Consider the following 23318-nt stretch of genomic DNA (forward strand, 5'->3'; position numbering starts at 1 on the left):
TTCTGAAAATGTAGCCCTATATACATTTCTAGAGATTGCAAATTATGTAGCCAGAAATATGTATGGCTGCATTTTTTTCTTTAAAACAAATGCTACGGGGCAGTATGACATCGTTCTTTTTCACACTTACCAGCTGACTGTTTAAAGCTGTGTAAGCTGTGCAAACACTAAACTATGCTGTGGTTGGCACTGAACTTGTTCTGGTAAACTAGATTTACTAAAATGGAAACTGACCACAAATTGAAACTGAAAATGTCTCGCCAAAATAAATAGCAACCTAAAACTAGCAAAAACCATGCATGAAATAAGCAGAACTGTACTGTAAATGAACTGCAAATTAGTAAAAATAGTATTTGAAAGTGCACAACTGTAATAACTTCGTTAGGAACATAGGTTTGAATCTGAGGAAAGGAAATAGGCATACTAAAATGTACCTTTTGAAAAATTTATTTTAGTCTTCAAAAAAGTACATAAATGTGCTTATAAATATGAGCCTGATGTGATGATGGGTATTTTAGGAGGATATACAGAATCCAAGCTGTATGATAAGGCATTTTGTATTTTACTTGCTTATTATTAGTTAAAATGACTAAGCACTGCACTAACAATTCATAAGTACTTAGTTTGAACCCTATACAAATGGAGAATGTATTCTGACTTCACTTCAAGTTACTTTGGTTAATCTTTGCAAAAGCAAAAAAAAAAAAAAAAAAATGTCTGGCACATATTTCTCCCCCAAATAATCAGCAATTCCCAAAGTCATGGGTTTGATTCCCCAAACCCACTCATACAGTACATGCCAATACTGAAGTATAATGTATATTGATTGGACCTGAATTCACTCATGTCTTCAAAATATACATAAATATGCATGAAAATATGCCACAGATGTGACCAGGTGGGTGGTGCATATGTGCAAATATGATTTCTGTGTGGACGACCCTAGTTTCAATGCCTGAAAAATATGTCTGTGAAACAGTTCCTGACAAATAAAATAAATAAATAAATAAAACAAACAAAGAAACAAGCAAATAAATAAATAAAATGACATATTTTCAGAGGTTGTGTCATGCACTGCGATTAGACATGTTGCATTAGGCATTGAACTAGTGATAACAACGCATTAGGTTTAAACCCTATGCTTTAAACCCCCTCTGATTGCACTTTAAGTCACGTTAGCTATTTAAATTAGCAAAAATATGCATTCAAATATGTTGCTGATATGACTCCTTTGGGGTTTCTGTTTGCACAACCCTAATTTAAATGAATCTGGGAGGGATCTACGGGCATACCGTAGTTCTCCTCCAAATCTACAAATAAACAATTGTAATGTTTTTGTTTATGTAGCACTATGAGACAATTTATTGTTATTATTATTATTATTATTATTATTATTATTATTATTATTATTATTATTATTATTATTATTATTATTATATGTTTTGTCAGTAGAGCATTTTGTTAGCAATACCAAGGTCAAGGGTTTGAATCCCACAGAGGTTACTTTATCACCATGATGATGTTTTAATGTGTTTATTGCTTTAAAAATGAAAAATAAAAAGTACTTTATATGCTAGAATATAAATGGGATTCTGGTCTTATGATTTGGCCACAGAAGCATAGTAGCGGGCTTAACACACTTCATCCCACCTCGACCATAAATTCATTCTTCTTGTTTGTTTTATAGATATTTTATAAATAATTAAATTTACTAAGACATATTGGAACAAATTTAGTTTATATTTATGAAGAGTTCAGATGTTCATATGTAAAAACCTCTAAGTGTCATCTGAATTTTTTGTCTCAGCCTTCTATGCTTATGATCAGTTATTTCACATTAACAATACAAATAATATATTCTTTTCTATACAAGGGAAAAAACTGAAACTACACACAAGAGCATGAGAAAAATACTAATTTCTGAAGAAATGTCATATGGCACAAAATTTTTTTCAACAAAAACAAGTGAAATGAAAATTATGTCTGACCAAATTAAACAAAACACACAAAGTGTAAATAAAAGTACACCAAAATGTCTACATGTACAGCATATGATATGGTAAATATTGTGTGTGTGTATGTATATATATATATACTGTAGCTTTAGTCTTGCAGAAAGTGTGAATTTCTTTAAAAAACATAAAATATCTGGGTCATATTTTCCCCTCCAAACTCGGAAAACGAATAAAAGCACATTTTTTTTTTTTTTTCCACATAACAAAGGTCTGGATGTCATTATATGTCGGCTGACAATAATGCAATGACATCAGTGTGTGAAGCGAACACCCACTTCTCATAACGACCCTCTGGCATGAAGCCCAATACGTGCGTCTGGTTCTCATAAGTGTGTTTTGCATGGAAGGGCCTGGTAATGTTTCGGATGAAGCCAGTTTTATGCTTGCAGATTTTTTCCTTGTTATTCGCACTCTCCTTACTCCTCGTATTTTGTCTCATCATCCTCTCGTTTGTCATTCAGCCTACGTAGTATGCATATGAGGAAACATCACCCGGCAGTGCTGATGGATGTGTAAGACTCCGTGCTGTGTGTTTGTGTGTGTGTGAGAGTGTGTGTCAGCAGTATAACTTTATTACAGACTTACATCAAAATCATCATTAATGATGTATATGCTCAGCCCTCCTGTGGCATGTGTGTGTGTGTATGTGTGTGTGTGTGTGACACATAAAAGTTTGTTTTCTTTTTGCACTGGTGTCCCATTTCAGACCGCTCTATGTGGACTATTTATCACCATCCTGACTGTTTACTTGTGTTATTACGCTCAAGTGCGAGAGTGTGTACGTATGTTTTCCTGGTTGCTATGGGCCTCCGTTTGCGGATTCTCGGCAGACTTCATTAGTTAAAACAAAGCAAGATGTCCATTTTGTCTACTCCTCCACCTTAATTGATATTGATTTGTTCGCGCCTCTCGGGGGATTAAAAGTGTGTTTTGTCCTGTAGCCAGGTTTTTTTTTTTTCTTCTCCTTGCCAGGGAAGTCAGTCAGTACCTGTTTCTGTGGCTTTTCTCTTTTTAAAATGCAATCCGTTGTCAATCCCATCCTCATTAAAACCCCATTAAAACTGTGCAGGTAGTTTATAGATGCCCATGGCTTCTGCCAAACATAACTACACATACACAGACAAAAACACAGAGGCTTGCTGAGCTTTCTCCATTTCATTTCTGCATTTGGTTTGGTGATGAATAGTATTATTTATTATTATTATTATTATTATTATTATTATTATTATTATTATTATTATTATTATTATTATTATTGATGATAATGATGATGATGATGATGATGATGATAATAATAACAATTTATTAATCATAATATTGTTACTAAGAAATTAACATGATTATTTATTTATTTCTACAGAAACAATGGTTTAATAATAGTATCACAAAATTAACCAAGTAGTTTTACAGTAGAATTTGTCGTTTATACAAAAAGGAACATACTGTAAATACTAGTTTTGTCAATAGAAACCATGCTTTGACTTTGGTTTTGAAGTCAGATTATAGTAACTACCAAATTAATCACACATCTGCTGTGTTTTGTATAATACAACTATGTTAACTATCAAATTAAACATTGTTTAATTGCGTTTATTGTAATAAGACTGTAGTAGCTAACAAAATAACCATGGTTTGACAAGAATAGCCAGCAATTAACTGTATTTTTTTCTTATAAAACTATAGTATCTGTAAAAACATCAATGGTTGTAGGGAAATATAGAATTGTACAGCAGTGAAACAAAATAGCAACTACAAAACAAATCATGGTTTTAATAAAATAACAGGAGTAGCTACAAAATGAATGGTGTAACACTAAGGTAATTAAAACATATTCTGTAAATTATAAGTGACATCATGCTAAACTCAACAAATTATTATGACTCTGAAAGTTGGCACAGTGTAGCATTAAAAGATGTGTTTGGTGCCATGCTAATCACTAATTCATTGGTGAAAACTAAGTGAGCTGGCTAGCTGTTTGCTGTATACACTGGTAGTTAGCTACATATTCAGAATCAGCATGCTAATCTGACAGATATTAAGTGAAGTTTCACAAACGAATTTCGAGAGGAGCAGGTGAAATGATCGAATACAGCTGATCCTTATCATTAGCTAGCCTATTGGATGATTCCAAAATTACTATAAATATCCTGCCTAAACTTTATTCCCTATCTTCGTTTTGGAAAATCTCCCCTCTATCCTACCCTTCTCCCTCCTCCTCAATTTTATGATCGGGTGACACGGCTGCTCAGTGGCTGGCACTGCTGCCTCACAGCAGGAAGGCCAATGGTTCAAGTTCTGATTGAGCCAGTCGGTACTCTCTACGCGGAGTTTGCATGTTCTCCCCGTGTTCACGTGGGATTTCCCCGGGTACTCCGGTTTCCTCCCAGTCTAAAAACGTGTACATAAGCGAATTGTAATAACAGTCACGAGCACTTAACGCATACATAGGTATATAGGTTAAAAACAAATGAGAAATGCTTGATCTCTTATCCCATCTATCTCAGAGGGTTCTCTGCCGGGACAGTATGCCAAACCTGCTATCATAGTCAATCATTATCTAAGTGTGAATTTAGAAATGAACAGTCTGTTAGCATGTTGCTAAGCTAACAAAACACTTGCATATATTCGGATATACTACATCCACCATTTTGTAATGGTCACGTGACCTACCTGCATCAGTTGCATCGTTTCACTCCCATTCATGAATTCTCTTGCGGGGCATCATGGAATAGCACAGCGTGCATGGGATGCACACAGTAGAATCTCGCCGGAAGTAGTAAGTCACCCAGGTATTTCTCGCATACTGATTTTTTGAGTTCTATGAATTCGGACATACTACTCAGCTCGCATACTGTCCCACCCTGTAAATCACCATTCAAAACCATGCCTAACGCATGAACGTGCACTACACAATACCACTACAATACATCACATAACATTCACTAGAGAGAAAAATAAGTGTTGTACGGTTAGTAATTACAATAAAAACTTTTTTTTTTTAAAAATAAGGTAGAATTGCGATTTTTGTCCGTGAATGTGCCGATGATGTAATCCTTTCTGTGCAAACAGGGTTCACAGAGATATGCAATTACATATTTTTACAATCAGTTAGGACAGCCCATTGTAATGTTTGGGCCGAACATTTTGATTGGATGAAATATACTAAGTATTACCTTCCACAGAATATCAAAATACACATAAATTCACTTAAACCATGTAATCTAATTATTGTAATCAGGATGTAAACAGACTTTCAACCAGCATAACAGAAAGGCTGCTTCTGAAATCACTTATTTAGTATGTAAAAACAGTATGAAAGCCAAGGAGTATGTACGAATTGACAGTTTTCGAAAAACAGTGAGTGACCTACTACTTTCGAAAAAAATATTGAAGTGTGCATCCAATAGATGACATATAGTCCTAGGATTCCATGCTAGAGATTTCATAAATAGGAGAGAATCGACACAACTGATGCTGGTAGGTAATGTGATAATGGCAGATTTAATATGTCTGAATTCTATCCACACTACTAATATTAATACTATATTGAACATACATTTCGGATGGTTGTGTAGCAAATTTGAATGTAGTTCCTAATCCTAGTAGTATGCAAATTCAGACTCAAAAGCCAGTGATTGTCTCTAAAACAATCACCTACTGTATGTGAATTTTATACTTATGAAATTTGGAAGAAAGTTTAATAATCTCCCAACTTCCATTCCAAATTCTCAGATTTTTCGCTAACCTGTGATACTGCACCTGTAGTTTTAAACAGGACATCAAATCCTGTGACACAGCAAAATGACTAATAAAAAATACAGTTGTTGCTAAATGTCACAGGCCTATAAGAAACATCTGCTATGGCAGTTTGCCTTAAAATGTTATCAAGATAGAAAGCTCTAAAAATTTTGGAACAGACCTACTGTACGTGTATGTGCTTAAATCAGTGTGTGTGTGATTTGAGCAGTCCTTCAGCGCGTGCTGATAATACACTTGCCCGTCTGTGGCGTTAGCCGGCTTTTCATCATCATGATTGATGGCGTGCCGACCCGGATCTCGAGCGGTTATGATCATATCAATTTGCCGCCAACCTCATTGACATCTCTTTACAAGCCCGTTATCTTCCATTCTTGCCATAATGACGTCTCACAGAACGAGCGCACGGCTCATCGCCCCGGTCCCCGGCGGAGAGGCCCGGGATTACAGCATCAATATGAGGGCCAGATTAAGTGGTAATGTGAGATTAACGTATGCCATGAGTTTATTAAATGGGATTAACGGTGACATTTTAGTCCAGTGAGACACCTCTGACATTCAGATGCTTACATACACACACATACATCCAGAGAACGATGATGACTAAACCTTTATGATAACAGTTGTGTCCGTATTAACCAGAATTGACAATATCTGTATGTTTTCCTTTTAATCTTTCATTTTTAAGAGTAAGAATACATGTAAGGGGTGTAATTTATGACTAATTTCAATCGATTGCTATGTTTAAGTAGGAATTATTTGGGGGGATTCGTACTTAGCTATTCAAATTGACTGCTTGTACTTGAGTATTTTTCTGAAGAATAAATTGTATTTGTTTTACCTTTTGTTTACAATTTAATTTTAAGCAAAAAAAAAACGTTTTTCATTGTATTTTTGGCCATATTATGCACACTAAGTGAAGTTACTAATTTCAAGAGTATCATGTGTTTATGATTGACCATGGCTGGTCCCACATTAGCTAACACACGATTCACCTATCAGATGATTCCTATGTCAACAAAAATAACCTGAGTTTCTTACCTCAGTTATCTTCGTCTTGAAGAACCACCCCTACTCCGCCTCCCTTTTCCTAGATAGGGTGGCACGGCGACCCAGTGGTTAGATCTGTTGCCTCACAGCAAGAATGTCACCGGTTCCTCCCACCGTCCAAAGGCATGCGACAAAAGTGAATTGACCAAACCAAATTGGCACCAATCAATCAATAGCTAAGTGTGAACTCTTTAATTGTGGTTAACTGAAGAAAACATTACGAGACCACTTGTGAATTTGTAGTTTCTTACGATTCCAGCTCTCACAATTCTCAGTATTTTCAATTTCTGGTTGTTTGAGTGAGAAAAATAAAAAACAATTGAGAATAACAATATGAAAATAACAAAATTCCATATAGAAAGCTGCCATGTTTATATTCCTTTTTTTAAGTTACACAATAAGTTTTACCTTCATAAGAGTTAAGAAATAAATATTTAAAGAAATAACACTGATTTTCAATGACAACAAATAAAAACAATTGCTATTCTGACCAATTAACATTTAAATATCATTTTAAACAATGGATTTCCTTTTTGTTTTTGTTCTTTTTGCTAGGATACCTTTTCTTTTAGTACAGTATTAACATATTGTCATCCAGTTACTTGTATTATTAATTGAATTTATTTGAAAATTAATTGAATGAATTAAATTTTCACCCAGCATAATGAACCGCCAACTATAATGGCATATGTTTTTCACAGCGGATGCCTTTCTGGTCACAATCCAATACTGTAAAACACTTTCGCATTCACACACGCACTCATATACTACGGCCAATTTAGTTCATCCAATTCTCCTAGCACATGTCTTTGGACTGTGGGTTAACCGGAGCACCCGGAGGGGAGAACAAGCAAACTCCACACAGAAATGCCAACTGGCCCAGCTGAAACTCGAACCAGTAACCTTCTTGCTGTGAGGCGACAGTGCCAACCACTGAGCCACCGTGCCACCTCAAGCATAATGTTTTAAGTACTTTTTACACTCTTGCTACCTATACAGTAGAGTCAGGTCATTAAACGAATAGGAGAAGTGTTTAAGAGAAATGAACTGAACTTTGTGCTAGTTTCCTTAGACCTCGGAAAACATATATGCTAATAGCATAATCACAACATTTCCATTTGCGTTTAGCAGTGATTTGGGGCAGTAAGTCGAAAAGAGGTCACGAGCAACTGTAAACTGGAGGAAATGAGTGGGAGGTGGACTGAATTAGGCAAGGAGGTGACGTGTGTAGAAATGGCAGAAATGCAGAGGTTTGGCTCTGGTGAAGTGGGAGACACAAAGCCTAGATTGTCACTAATTATAACCACAAGTCATTTTCTTCAATTACGCGATACATCAGTCAAACTGGGTGTGTTTGGGACTATGTGTTATTATGAAATAATAATAATAATAATAATAATAATAATAATAATAATAATAATAATAATAATAATAATAATAATAATAACAATAATAATAATAATTATTATTATTATTATTGGTAATGATGATTACTTACAAAAACCAACTCTATAAGACCACTAAACACACAGTTTATAAAATATGAGCCAATAAACACACCCTGTCGCCCGTGTGTCACGTTAATAGGGTGTGAGTGCAGTTTGTTGAACTTGTTGCATTTAGAGGTGAAGACTGAAACAGGGTTTTACAACAGCAGCATGACTGAATGCAGACCGCTGTGGCAGTTAATGAAATCTTGGCATGTCTGTGGCCTTCCTCTCCTTTCGTTCCACAGCTCTCCTGTTACACCGCACAGCTGTGGAGTGTGTGTATATATGTGTGTCCTGCTCCGTTTCAACACACTCTTGTTGCACAAGCGCTTTAGTTCCGGTAAAGATGGATCTTAGTCTTCTCTCACGCACACACCTGTAGGAGAGAAAAACACAAACCGGGTCTGTTTAATGTCCTATTTGTTTCTCAGACCAAATTGGAGTTATCCGCCTTTTTACGTTATGTTTCAAATGATATGCTGAACTTTCAGTTTGAGGAACTTCTGTTTAAATATTTTTGTGGGGAAAGCTAAAAGTATATTGAAAAAGTAAAGGTATGTTCCATAAAGACTTTTTTTTTTTAATTTTGACTTAAGCTATTTCAAAACTTAATTTTAGATTAGTATTATGCATTGCTAAGACCTTTTGAGCAAGTTTGAAGTTCACGTGACTCAAAAGTCGACTTTTATATCAGTATGTTGACGTACTTCCAACTGAAACTGAATATTGAGTAGGGGATGTGGCTTTCTTTTGAGCATTATTTTCTCATAGCAAACTAACAGTACAAGGGGCTTGGTTAAGTATATTAATATACAGTTCCTTATGCTTGTTTGTTCTATTTTGACTGCTATTTCATCATAAATAGTGAATATAGCCCACTGAAAATGACTTTAAGACCAAGTGGAATCCTCTGTTGGCTGTTGCTTTGGTGTGACTTCAGTTAAAGTAATCAGTTATGGCCAATGCAAACAATTGTTTTTCTTGAGTCCTACATCCAGCTGTGCAAGAAAACATACAATCTGATCTTCACTACTCTTTTGTTTTAAATGGGGAAAACATTTTACGAGTATCTTTTATGCTAAATGTTGGACCCTATTCTTGAATAAGGTTTCCATTTCTTTATGTTAAATATTTAGGAAATATTTTTAGATCATCAAAAAGTGTGTTAGGATGACCATCCAACAAAATTAGTGCTTAAAATGTCACTAAAATGCAGTATTTAAATATTTCATCCAGTCCTAGTCCTACATCCAGCTGTGCAAGAAAACATACCATCTGATGTAAGTGAAATCATCTTCACTACTGTTTTGTCTTTATATGGAGAAAGCATTGTACAAGTACCTTTTATTCTAAATGTTGGACCTTACTCTTGGAAAAAAAAAAAAAAGAGCAATAAAAAAGTGTGAAACACCAAAGGTGGCCCAAATTAAAATTAATTTGAATACTATTTTGGCTATTGTTGTTATCCATGGATCTTCAAATGAATTATTTTACAAGAGCGGCTAGAAAAATTGTGAATCTCTACATTATTGTTATTATTATTATTATTATTATTATTATTATTATTATTATTATTATTATTATTATTATTATTATTATCAGTGTTGGGCAAGCTACCTGGAAAATATGAGCTAAGCTAATAACTACTCTACTTAAAATGTAGCTTAACTACACTAAAAGCTACACCCTCTGAAATGTAGCAAGCTAAGCTAAAAGCTACAATGCAAAAGTATCTTAGCTACACCTAAGCTACTTTTTTCCTTTTTTTTTAATCAAAGCAACTCTAAATATTACTATTGTTGTTGTTTTGCACTTATATAAGCACCACAACAATTTGTTTCAATGACTTCCATATAGTGTCAATGTTCAAAAACACTACAGTGTTTTAAATATTTTTAAATACTGCTTTTACATTAAATTTATATATATATATTTTTTCATGTAAGTGTATTTGAGCACATTTGCAGAACAAACATTTAATACATTTAAAACCAATTCAACTCTAACAAGAGCACAGCTTCAGAATTAACTTTTAAGACAAACTTCTCAAGGTATGGTCCTGCTTCAGAAACAATTCCTCTACAGTAATCTTTCCAAGCAAGTTTCTCATGTCAGGCCAATGATTGATTGGCGACGTCACGGACTAGAGCAGTAGGTGGCAGTTACTCACCAAAAAGTTTGTTTTCGACCACCGTGAAATACGAAGAATAAGATTTCACCATTCTCACTATCATATGGACTGGCTTCATTAGCCAAACATCGGCTTTTCAGCTGGCAGTGCCATCACTTAATGATCTGTGATCAGTAAATGTAGCTTGTCTGGACGTTACTTTGTTACTTGCTTAAAATAATAGCTTTGTGACTGAAAAGCAATTTGATTTAGAAAGAAGCGATGCTACTGAGAAATGTAGTTAAGCTAGTAATGTCACTACTTGTAGCAACGCTTATGCCCAACACTGATTTTTATTATTATCATTATTATTATTATTATTATTATTATTATTATTATTATTATTATTATTATTGTTATTGTTGTTGTTGTTGTTGTTGTTGTTATGTTTTATTGTTTATTATTCAAAGGGTTAAATTCTGACTGAGGAAAGTTGAATGTACTGGTCAATTTGTTATCTGCCAAATAAATGACAATAAGCTACAGTTTTTAATTCAAAACTTTAACGAATTTCTATTTTTTCTTTTCATATATGATGTAATTTGTATTTTAAAAATTTGTATTTTTTCTTATTTCATTATTTGTAAGTATTTAGGACATGTTTTAGTATGTCAAAAAGTGTGATGACCATCAGAGAAGCTATTTCAGCTAAAAACAGTGCTTAAAATGTCATTAAAATCTCATAATTAAATTGAAGATGAGGCATATAACTGCAAAAAGGTCCACTTTTTTGAAAAAAAAAAAAAACAGAAAAAAAAACACCTCTTTCACCAGGCTGGCTACGGGCCTGTTAAATAAACTTCTAATTTGACTTTACTTTGTTTCAAACAAAGGAAAGTGCACTTGGGCACCTAGGGTGTATCTCATGAACCTGCACAATATACTGACACTGAAGTAAAGAAACTGAATTAACAACACTGCATGTAACTGAAACAAATGAGAGTTATAAAAACGCAAGCTTTGAGCGATCAAATTTAGTGAACTAGCAAGCAGTTGCTAGTGCATACATTAGAGAATAACTAGGACAGTTAATGTACTGTAGTACTCAAACAGCAGCTCCCAAAGGCTTAGCTTCTTTCTAACTTCACACACACATACACATTTCATCTAGGACAGACGCTTGAGGCTGCTCAACTCGCTGTCATTGATAGCAGAACAAAGAGGTCAAAACAAAATGTAGCCCATATGGTGGGTATGTACATATGTTCTGCGTGCTTCTCGGCACCGGCGTAAGAATTGGTATGTTATTCTGCCGGGTCATTTTTTGGCAGCGATACTTTTTGGCAGGATCAGTGTTTGGCAGCGTACCAGAGTTCTGCCGTCAGGTGATACACTGCCATGTGTGTGTGTGTGTGTGTGTTTGTGTGAGCCAGAGCATCTAGAACAGCTGCTGGGGCACATCTGTCTACCGAGCAACACACACACACACAGTATAGCGATCCCATTTTCTAGCATCCAGTGTGTGCTGTGAGGGATCTTTCACACAGGAGGCATTCTTGTGGTCCGTCTGTGCTATTTTTTAAATTATTGATCTGGCCAAACTTGCACTAAATAGAAATCTTAGTGTGTTTTGAAGCACCTTGCTGTGTTTTTCAGTGTTTTGCACCATGTGTGTGGTGTATTTAAGATGCCCTGTCAATGGACATTTTGAGACCTCTGGGCTCTTTTGCCATGGAAGCATGTTATGTTCTTCAATTCAATGCAGCTAGACATTGCTACAATGAACTCTTAAAGGGGTAATTCACACACAAAGTGAAAATTGAAAACACAGCAAATCTAGAAGTTGGGTTTAATTAATTATTATATATTTTTTTTAAGTGATCTGATTTATTATTTGGTGAAATTCCTGTCAATTTAAAAACAGCAGGACTAAAATATCTAAATGGCTTGGGGGTGTACACTTTTGACATGGACCGCTAAACAGCTACCTAGCAGCAATCCAAGGCACCTGAGTACCCCAGAACACCAAACAAACCACCTGGAATCATCCAAGCAACCAGTCTGTTTTCCCATCAATTGCCCTCGGGCGATAGTCACCAACTAAACTGGTTCCACTTTCTTTTTCTGAGAAATATCATGCCGCTTCGCTACTTTAGTTTGGAATGCTTACTTTGTTGCATGCAGACACTACTAGGTGTCAAACACTGCTGCATAGAAAAGAAAAAATAAACAAATAACTGCTAGGAATAACAAAGCCACAACCTTAACACAGCATAGCAGCCAGAATATGTTACCCACTGCCCAGCACTGTGCTAAAAACTACTCCGAACAACAATAAAAATGACGCTGAACACTATAGTGACCACAAAGCATATCCTTGTCAACTACCCAAGAGGCTCTTGAAAGATAGAAATGTGCTATGAAAGGACACTCCAGAAACTGCTTAGTAAGGACCATTTCACACTAAGCCCTGTGTGACCACTTTCAACAAATGAATCCCTGACAATGCATTTTGCGTCTGGTAAATAATATGTAAAACGAATTAAATTTAATAAATAACTTATATAATGAATAAAACATTAAACCTCCCATTGTTTCCCAGTTCATGAGCAATCAATTTCCACTTTTTTTCTGGAGTGGTAGGGCGGGGGGTCAGTATTTTTGGAGACACAAAAAGTTATTGAAATAGAACAAACACTCAATATTCATTCTTTTCTGTGATTTCCACTTTTCTTTGTGATTTCCAAAACAGCCTTACTGCCACCAGTTTCATCCTTTTGTGCAACAGCAGTGCCTACAGGCTTGTGATCTAAAGCTCATATCTTATTGGACAGCCCATTGATCTAGGCACATTTGGGGTACAAAATCCACACACTGCTCAAAAACTGCATAAAAACAATGAATAACACCATAGGGATTCAGTGATTTAATTTAAAAGCATAATAGCATCATATTTTCATGACGTCATTATATTTTCATTAGTCATACTTGGTGTGAAATGGAATAAATGTGCTAAAAATCATAGGAACTATACAGAACACCCAAGCCATTGCTTCTAAAAAGCCTGGTAAAAACACAGAATACCCTTGAAACTGGTTTGAAGTGTCCTAACTACACTCAAAGTGCTTAATCAACCACAGAAATCTTGTGAACAGCCTAAAGCCTCATTCACGCTACGAGCAACTCGCAGCGGCACAGCGACAAGTGACAGTTCGTTTCAATGGAGAGTGAGTGACATACGCCGTCCTCCATCTATGGAAGCAACAGCAACCGCTGGCGACCAGGTGGGCACGTCGAGCGATGCGACAAATTTGAGAATCCTTCAACCTTATGCAAATGAAGGCCAAGGCTTTATGGAGCAACATCCAATACGGGCACTAGTAGAGCTCATGTGATCCTTTCTCAGTTCGCTCAGATGCCGGTTGTATTCTTCATGTTGTAGACCTACACAGACCTGTGTTTGCAGCAGGTCGCCACCCAGAGCATCAGGCAGCTACAAAGTCGCTGCTAGTGTTAATGAAACATAACAGACCCTAGGGAACTACACTATCAGACATAAACTGGGGTGGTATCTTTTCTAAAGGTACATATTTGTACCTAACGTGAGTCCATATTGATCCCACCAAGATAATATAAAAGTGTAAATGTCTTGAAATGTTTTGAAAGATTATGTTCCCTTGAGGTACCATATGGACTCTTTAGGTACAAATGTGTACCTTTTTGAAAAAGCAATGCCCCGGTGGTGGCTCTTATTTCTCAGAGTGTAGTGAACCACTCAGAAACCTGCACTAAAAACCAGACATTATACCGCCTAAGTGCACCCAGTACAGCCTAACAACTCCCTAGAAACAACCCAAGATCTAATGAACCAATAACCATTCAGAAACCTCGACATCTGCTCTAAACACTTGAAATAGCATCCACAACAAGGCTTGCAAACAAAAAACACCTTAGCAACTATATAGAAACATCCTGGCAACCATCTACAATACCCTAGCATTGGGACTGCAGGCTTCGCATGTGCAAGCACCTTTCATTTAAATGTCATAATCATAATTAGGTTGGTGTGTGGGTCTGTCTCTTTCTGTCTGTCTCCTTCTCCAGAGATATGAATTGATAGTGTAGCCAGTTCCTCATTAGCCATGTGTCCTGGGACAGTTTGACTTTATGTATGCCAGTCTCATAGCCGTGCTGTGTGTGTTCTTTCTCTTACGGTTCTTGATAAGACGTCCGTCTTCATTTTGTAAGTGTTACACATACTGCGTTTATGTTTATGGATTTTTAGCAACAGATTTTAATAGCTCATAATGCCTCATAAACCGAGTTCTGTGAGGGCTTGTGGGTAATGGAGCTTATGAGAAAGGGAGGGTGCGGGTGATTGATGAATGGTGTTGTCTAATCTGTTGCTTAAGGTTATGTAACCCGCTGTAGAACTCCGATGTGTGTTAGATTGATAGGGTCTAGGCTTGGAACAGTAAATTCACCCTTTGAGCAATTCTTGTCAAATGAAGCCTGGCGTTGAACTTCCTAGACAAGTTTGTGGTCTGTCACCCATTCTCCTTTTCTCTTTTGCTCTCAAGCAAACAAATAAACTGAGGGAGGCAGGGTTTAGTTTTTTCGGCAGTGATCGAAGGTGCTGTCTGAAATGTCTATGTAGTTGTAACAGCAAAACCTTCATAGTAGCTGATGATACCGTAGCTTTCTTTTGTTTAAACCCATTCCAATTGAACGTTCAATTGACAATTATAATGCCAATATTCTGTGCCCTGTCACTGTCCTCCATTTTGTCCAACAGGTATATTGGCTCATGTACTATTGCCTGACATGGGACTTCCAATGCAGACAGCAGTTACCCAAAAAGTCTAGGCAATATACAATAGTGCATGGGGAGATCCATGGCTCATACTGAAAGCTAGTCAGACAGAAGAGGGGCAGGGTTTTGGGATTATTTGCACTAAATTTATTATGATTCTGGACTGATTAATTGAACAAGAGTTGCTAATATCAGAAGCTTTGGCGCTTAAAAACATCTTGAAAATCTCTGCTTGTGTTTTGAACACGAAATATTTGGGGGAAACCTTAACAGAGTTTAAATCTTGTCAGAGAAGATGAGAGTGAAGTCATGGGTCAGTGACTTCCATCCTTCCAGGAGGTTAAACAAGCCTCTCTTTGAGTGGCAGTCACCCAGAAAGAGTATCAGCTTCAGTCTACCTAACTCAAATCAGACAGACATATCGGCCGGATAACCTGTGGTTCGAATGACCACGAAACAGACACTTAAACGACTCCAGACGAAAGTTTAAGCAGTCCTGGAGTTCACAAAGTAGAGGTTCATCAGGTTGTTTCAGTTCTTGATGTCTCATTCGTTCAATTAAAAGAAATGTCATTCCTGGGGTCATTCCGTTTGTCCGCTAACCATAAACCACGGTCATTCATTTAGTTCATTTACTGTACTGTATGAGATGTCCACAGGCTTAGTTATTTCATAAAATGAAGCATTCAGAGCTACTCAAAATGAAACATCAGTGAAGGACACATCTGTTCTGTAGGTCCAAGTAATAAATTGCTTCTTCACATTTTGTGCTTAATTGGTATATGCAGACCTTTGTCAGTAAAGGGAAGTAAACCAGACTTTGCTTCTTTCCCCTCTGTTTTGCTTCCAAAATGATGGTGACAAGAAGAAGAAAAAAAAAAAAAATACCTATAGGTACTCTACACTAATACACTTTCATTGAGAAAAATGCAAAATATTTTCTCTGATTTGTTCTTTCTTACGAAAAAATGCATCTTTGAAAATGATCCCTGAATCTGAAAACAGTGTAGACTGGAAATGGTGGCTTTTGAAAATGATAAAACATTTTATACATATGATCAATTCAGCTAAAATGGTTCACAATATTTTGAGAGCTTTGTAAAATTCAATTTATCTTTATTTCTAGAGTGCTTTTACAATATAGATTGTATCAAAGCAGTTTAACAGAAGTTCTAATTAATTAAAATTTAAACTGCGTCAGTCCAGTTTTCAGCGTTAAAGCTCAAATTAGTTTTGTTCAGTCTGGTTTAATTTTCACTGCTGAAATTCCAAACACTGAGCAAATCCATTGATGCGCAGCTCCACAAGTCCCCTCAGCTCCAGCTGGAAGGGCATCTGCACCTTAAATCTGGAACTGCATCTGCAGCATTAAAACTTATGCTGGATAAGTTGGCGGTTCATTCCACTGAGTCAGACCCCTGATTAATGATTGAATATTGTCGCAACGTTTCATAGAGCTGAAAAGTAAGTAGATGATAAGCAATATGGACAAAGGTCAAAGAGTCTTATGCATTTAAACCAAACGCTGAGCAAAGCATCACTCGCTTTAGTTTACATATGGAATCTTTTTCACCTCATGCTAATTTTCAATTACTAGCTTTCGATAATTTAAATGACAAAATGTAAACTTTAAACTATTGAGGCAGATTCCACACATTTGTTGGTAAATGCATCACATATTCATCATCATTCATACCACCCTTTGAAAATTTGCTTATATTCATATCTTTGCATTGACTCAGTATGTTATCTACTCGCACCGATACATGATTTTGCTTTAGGTATGAACAGTACAGTACAGAAATTAAATTTCAGTCATTTCAGTGCGGCAGATGACCAGCTTTTGATAAATGATTGAAAAGCATGCTATGGATGCAGTTTTTTTGCCAAAATGCCATTTTCAGATTTACCTGTATATATATATAGCAATACACCAACAGATATGTATATATATATATGTGTATATATATATATATATATATATATATATATATATATATATATATATATATATATATATATAGATAGATAGATAGATAGATAGATAGATAGATAGATAGATAGATAGATAGATAGATAGATAGATAGATAGATAGATAAATAGATAAATAGATAGATAAATAGATAGATATACATATCTGTTGGTGTGTTGCTATATATATATATATATATATATATATATATATATATACATATATATATATATATATATATATATATATATATATATATATATATATATATATATATATATATATATATATATATATATATATATATATATATATATATATCAATACACCAACATATATCTACATGACTTATTCGATATTCATTCAATTCACCACTCCCTACAACAGTCTGGCAGTGGCACGTAGAGTGTAAGTCCATCCATGCAATGCGGCTTGAAGTAAACATGGTATTACTCAAAAATATGACTTTTTTGCACATTCTGTGAGTCACTTTGTTCAACTTTTTGTCGCAGTATACATAGCCCCACCCACAGCAGTCCCATTGATCATAAACTACCCACATTAGCCGTTCCGTTTAGTGCTGATTATGTCACATTAGTGTGGACAGACAAATTACTTGTCACCGTAAACCTGATATGCCGTGTCTGTTTAGGACACTGTGTAATAATTATGTATTCAGAACCATTTTGAATAAATAAATAAACAAAAAGCCTTTTCCAGAAAGGACCGAGTTTAGCGACTGCTGTCAGCCGTAGTCTTTCGGGAGTACTTTAAAGACACTCCACCTGTCTATACCGGCGCATTATCACTCAAAAACATGATGAATTTCTCAAGCAAGCAAAACACATACTTGCAAAACACACTCTGTTGCACAAATGCTTTGATAAGAAAGAGGACGCGAGTTTGTGCGAGAGACAGACAGATAGACGGAGAAGTAAAGCGTCGGAATGAGTGAAAGAGACACAGGCACACAGATGGTGGGCTGTTGGAGAAAAAGAGATAATGATTACAGATGAGAGGAGATGGAGATGGCGCAGTTAGAACGAAAGAGTGATATATAGAGACGGAGAAGGAGGGGAGATGTTTTATTTCCATCTACCACTCTCTATTTTTTAATATGATAATTTATCTGTAGGAATCTGGTGCGTATTATAGGGATAGTTCACCAAGACATTAATATTTTGTCATCATTTGCTGACCTAAGTGCTACCAAAACATGTTTAAATTTCAAGTTTGAAACACAAAGCAAGATATTCTGAAGAATGTTGGAAGTCAGAAGCCATTGAAATCCATAGTGGGAACAAAAAAATACTATGAATGTCAATGACGGCAGGTTTCCTGTGTTCTACAGAATGTCTTGTTTTATGCTCAACAGAAGAAAGAAATTTAGGTGGAGAATGAGTAAATGATGATAGATTTTGATAATAGATAGTGAACTATACTAAAGTAAGTATACTAAAGTGCTAAAGTGCTTTAGTATACTAAAGTAAGTATAGCTTAATAGATTTACAGAAATGAATTTCACAAAGGCTGCATTTACACTGCATGGTTTAAGTGACCGAATTATGATTGTTTTCTCCCATGTGGCACATATCGGATATGGCCCATGTACGTGCATCCAGGAAAAAATCACATGGACTACGATTTACTCAAATCAGATTCAGGCCTTGGTCATATGTGGAAATTTATCCGATATGAATCAGATCTGTGACCTCTTGTTTGCAGTGAAAGTAGGTAGATTGGATTTTCACATGTAAATGTAAGTCGTGCATCATTAAAAACCGTCAATAGTATCATCAGCTCTGATGCTGTGTTCACACCAGACACAGTATGCATGAATAAATCGCGCGTAAATTGACGCATGAACATTTTGAGTTTGCTCGCTTCATTCGCACGTCAAATTCACTTCACAATAGACATGGATTTGGGTCATGGGCAGGGCTTCTGTCTGCCCGGTGACTCTAGCTTCATTGCTAAATGGCTAACATTGATTTTATTGAGAGAATTGCTGTGTTCATGCACTTTAGGAAGGCTGAAAAACAGCGTTAATTCGTTTGGAGCCATGTCTGCGTCCACTTGATCCATCCTGAAGTGCACCTAGCTCATAGTTCATAAACTCCTCTAGAAACTATACCTGGATGATGAAAGCTTTCACCGGCGCTTTCGACTGAGACAAGCCCAGTTTGATGAGCTGTTGTACGTTGTCGGAAAGAGGATTTTCCCCCGGGACACCAATAACAGGCACTACGCCATAATCACGCCTCTTCAAGAGCAACCTCCTGATTGGTTAACGCGGCACGAATGTCCGCTGAAGTTCAGATTTTTCAGCTCAAGCAACTCGTGCCAAAACACTTCATTCACGCCTCATTCGCCAGTGTCGCGCTGCAGGATGTCTATTCGCATCTTTGCATTGACTTAACATGTAATTCACTTGCGTGTGACGCTTCTTCTACATCTGGTGTGAACACAACATGACACTTTCATTTCGGAACAGACTTCAGCAGAGTCCCAAACCTTAAATCTCTTTATATTGTCATGTAGGACAAGTATTTAGGCATGTTTTTAAAGAGAGAGAGAGAGAGCGAGAGAGAGTCAGAGAGGGAGACTGAGGGCAACATCCGCCACGTAAACAATATAAACTATAAAACTATTGCATTCATCGCGTGCATAAATCACTCCATGAATGGCTGCTGGTTTAAAAAAGCCTAGATTAAAAAAAGATGGCCAAATGAGAACTTTTCTGTCATAGATTATAGTAAAGCATAGTGTCAAAAATAATTTAAAAAAATTAAACCCATGCAAACAGAATAAATACAGGAATGGAGGAAAGAGCTCTCTTTTATTATCAGCTGTCAGTCAGCGCCTGCTCTTTTTTTGTTTTTGGGTCATTGCGTCTTTGCTGCGTGCAGTGTAAATGCAGACAATCGCATAAGAGTCACTTTTAAGAGATGATGTAAGCGGTTCATCAAAGAAATCAGATACAGTCACAAAATCAGAATCGATCATTAAGATCTGCAGTGTAAATGCAGCCAAAATGTTATGGATTATTTTATTGGATCTATTAGAAGTTCCATTTGAATATCCTTACTGCACACAATGAATGAATGAATCAATCAATCAATCAATCATAGAAAATAACTAAAATTGAATTAAATGAAATATAAAATTAAAAATAGAAAGAATTTGCATAGCTTTGTGTTTAGTTAGAAAAGTTGTTACAAAACAATTGAACTTGAGCATTTAGTAAAGAGCATTTAAGTATCAAAGGTTAACTTTTGACACAACATTAGCTATGTTTCCATCCACCTATTTTTATGTGCATTTTGGATATTTAGATGATGGAAATGGCAAGATGCACATCAATATTGAAAATGTGTATGCGTGTAACTTTTTATTCAATTAGAAAAGATGCGCATAAACTACGATAAAAACACTTACCGAACAAATTCCAGTATGCGCATTTTGTTTTAAGAGATCATGTGACAATAAAAAGGTCTGTGACTGGACAACCCAGCAGGCTGAGCACATTGTAAAACATCTGAAATGTTTTTTGGTCATTCTAAAATGCCTTAACTATTTCAGTTATTCATTTATTATATGATTAATTACCTTCAGAACTGTCAAGAGCATCTGTGCTCCACGTTTCATGCCTTCAAATGCCATCACGTGTTCATTGCGTGTCGACATACTGTCTTGTGAGGTGCAAGTAATTTATTAAATAAGGAAAAGATTGACGCAGCTTCTCCTACCCCAATAAATTCCATTTTTACTTTTGATATTTGGTGCCAGTTATTCAGGAAATGACGATTTTGTTCTCTTTGACTTATTGGATGGAAATGCTGCTTTATTCGCACGTCTTTTATGTGATATTCCAGTTTTGTGCATAAGTTTAATTTGCATCTTTGGGTGGAAACATAGCTATTAATATCAAAAACATCAAATTGATTTGATTTGTGATGTTGTTTTGACATCAAGGCGCCCGATTGGTAGTGGATGAGGTGGGTTCTCTCCCAAGTAATTATTTTATTTCATTATACAGAATGGAAATGACCAGTCGGTTCAGAACAAAACTGGAACTTTGAAATAGATTATCTTTGATTTCTTGACCCCAGGTTATCACCACCACTGATATGCATGCATGTCTAAGAGGCAGAAAAAAAGAATACAGAAAGAAATGTGTTTGTATGCGCAAACACATCTGGGTTAAGGCCTTGCATAATTCATCCCAATGAGAAGGTATATACGGCAGCAAGTGTGGACAGACCTCTCGCTGCGTGACTCTTTGAAATGGAAAGTAACCTCCAGCCCACCTTTGCTCTGATCACCAGTGCCGGCATATGCTTTCCCTCTGCATCCCTCTCATTTGGGCCCGAATAAAGGAATAATTCACCATTAATAAGTGCATAGCTGGCGTCCTGTTATTCGACAGCGCTGACGGCAGCTGTTATCAAACAGCGACCGTTTCACCGGAAGCTTTCAGAATCATGACCGCACACCTCCTCCTCGTTGTCCACAGGGGACCAATTTATTAACATGCGGTGGGAAGCACCGTTCATTTTTTTTATACACACACACACATATACACTGCAGGAGCTCAGCAGTTGGGGAACGGAGGGATGAGAGCAAAAAAGCACAAGAAAGGAAAGAAAAACAATTTGGATTGGGCTGTTTGGTGCTAACAAAAGCGGGGAGTTCATTTTGATTACCTGAGCTCGGGTGCCATGTTGAATGAGGGCCAAAATTAGCCGTGGTGAATTGGCCACAATTGATTTGCTCTTTGAATATAGCATTCCACCTTTTCACGGCAGTTTTTGAAATGGTACTAGATGGCTTTTTTTTTTTTTTTCCTGGTAAAGGCAATTGAAAAGGTCGCACAAAGTGGTTGCTGGTTTTTATTTCAGTTGATTTATTCCTAGAAACATAAGGGCATGCATAGTGTTGCCACACGTATATGCATACAGTACATGGCTGAATCTCAAGTTTCACCATGAATACAAAAGCAAAATATAGACTATATTATACAGGGAATACAATTTTCTTTTGTAATTCTCAGTAATGTAATGCATATTGCAGTTTGTGTCTGTGTGTGTAGGGGGATGGGGGGGGCTGTCATTTAACAACACACCTCATGGTAGGATATTACTGTGTTTAACGTATGGTATTTTTATTTATGAAAAAACAAAAATTGCAGACAAGACGCAGGTGAACATAATCATTAAACTAAAAAGTAGCCATAGTAACATACTCGAAAAAGTGAGTAAATGTGCTGAATCCTCATATATTATATTATATGATGTTTACACTGTGCACTTCACGGTTTCTGCGCGATTCAAGGTTTAGTCACAAGGTATGTCTATATCTTTGCTTCGCAAAAGGCAACAACCATCTCAGTGTGTAAAGCTGTCAAAAACATTTTTTTCTGTGCAGCGCGGCTAGTCGACATCAATTGAAATGTGTCACGGCAGAACATTAAATTCGACTAGTAAATTAGTCGACTAGTCGGTGCAACCCGTAATATATGTATATGTGTATATGTATATATATATATATATATATATATATATATATATATATATATATATATATATATATATATATATATATATATATATATATATATATATATATATATATATATATATAGTGTGTGTGTGTGTATATAACCAGTTTATAATATTTTGTGAAATATGTCAAGTGCAGGCTGGAATAGGTGCTCATATACTATTCCTTTTCTCTCTCATTCTGTTCATTTTTTCATCTCCACTTCTCTCGGGCTCAGTGGCTTGTGACGCTCCATATGTCCGTCTACTTCTCCTCAGAGAGGGAGAGAGAGAACGAGCGAGAGACATTAATACAGACACCCTTCGACTCGTACATTCAGCACTCATGTTTTCCCAAAAGCCGAGCGCTCCGAAATGACAGGAGAATGGAAGGATTGGAAAGAGAGAGACAGGGTGTGGATGATTGGACGGATGAGAGAAAGACGGAAGGAGGGGGGGGGGTGTAGTGTGTGTATGTGTGTGTGTGTGTGTGTGTGTGTGTGTGTAATGTAGACAGCAGTGAAGTGAATGTTATCTTACAGACGTTGAATGCACCTGCAGCTAAAGCCAT

General features: G+C 36.3%; 1 protein-coding gene across 1 annotated transcript in view; it reads left to right on the top strand.

Annotated features, from left to right (window-relative positions):
• Nucleotides 1-23318, top strand: part of celf2 (cugbp, Elav-like family member 2) — a 247607-nt gene that overhangs the window by 37282 nt on the left and 187007 nt on the right. The gene's annotated exons all lie outside the window — the stretch shown is intronic.

The sequence above is a fragment of the Danio aesculapii genome, chromosome 4 (genome assembly GCF_903798145.1).
Source record: "Danio aesculapii chromosome 4, fDanAes4.1, whole genome shotgun sequence".
In the NCBI taxonomy this organism is placed as follows: Eukaryota; Metazoa; Chordata; class Actinopteri; order Cypriniformes; family Danionidae; genus Danio; species Danio aesculapii.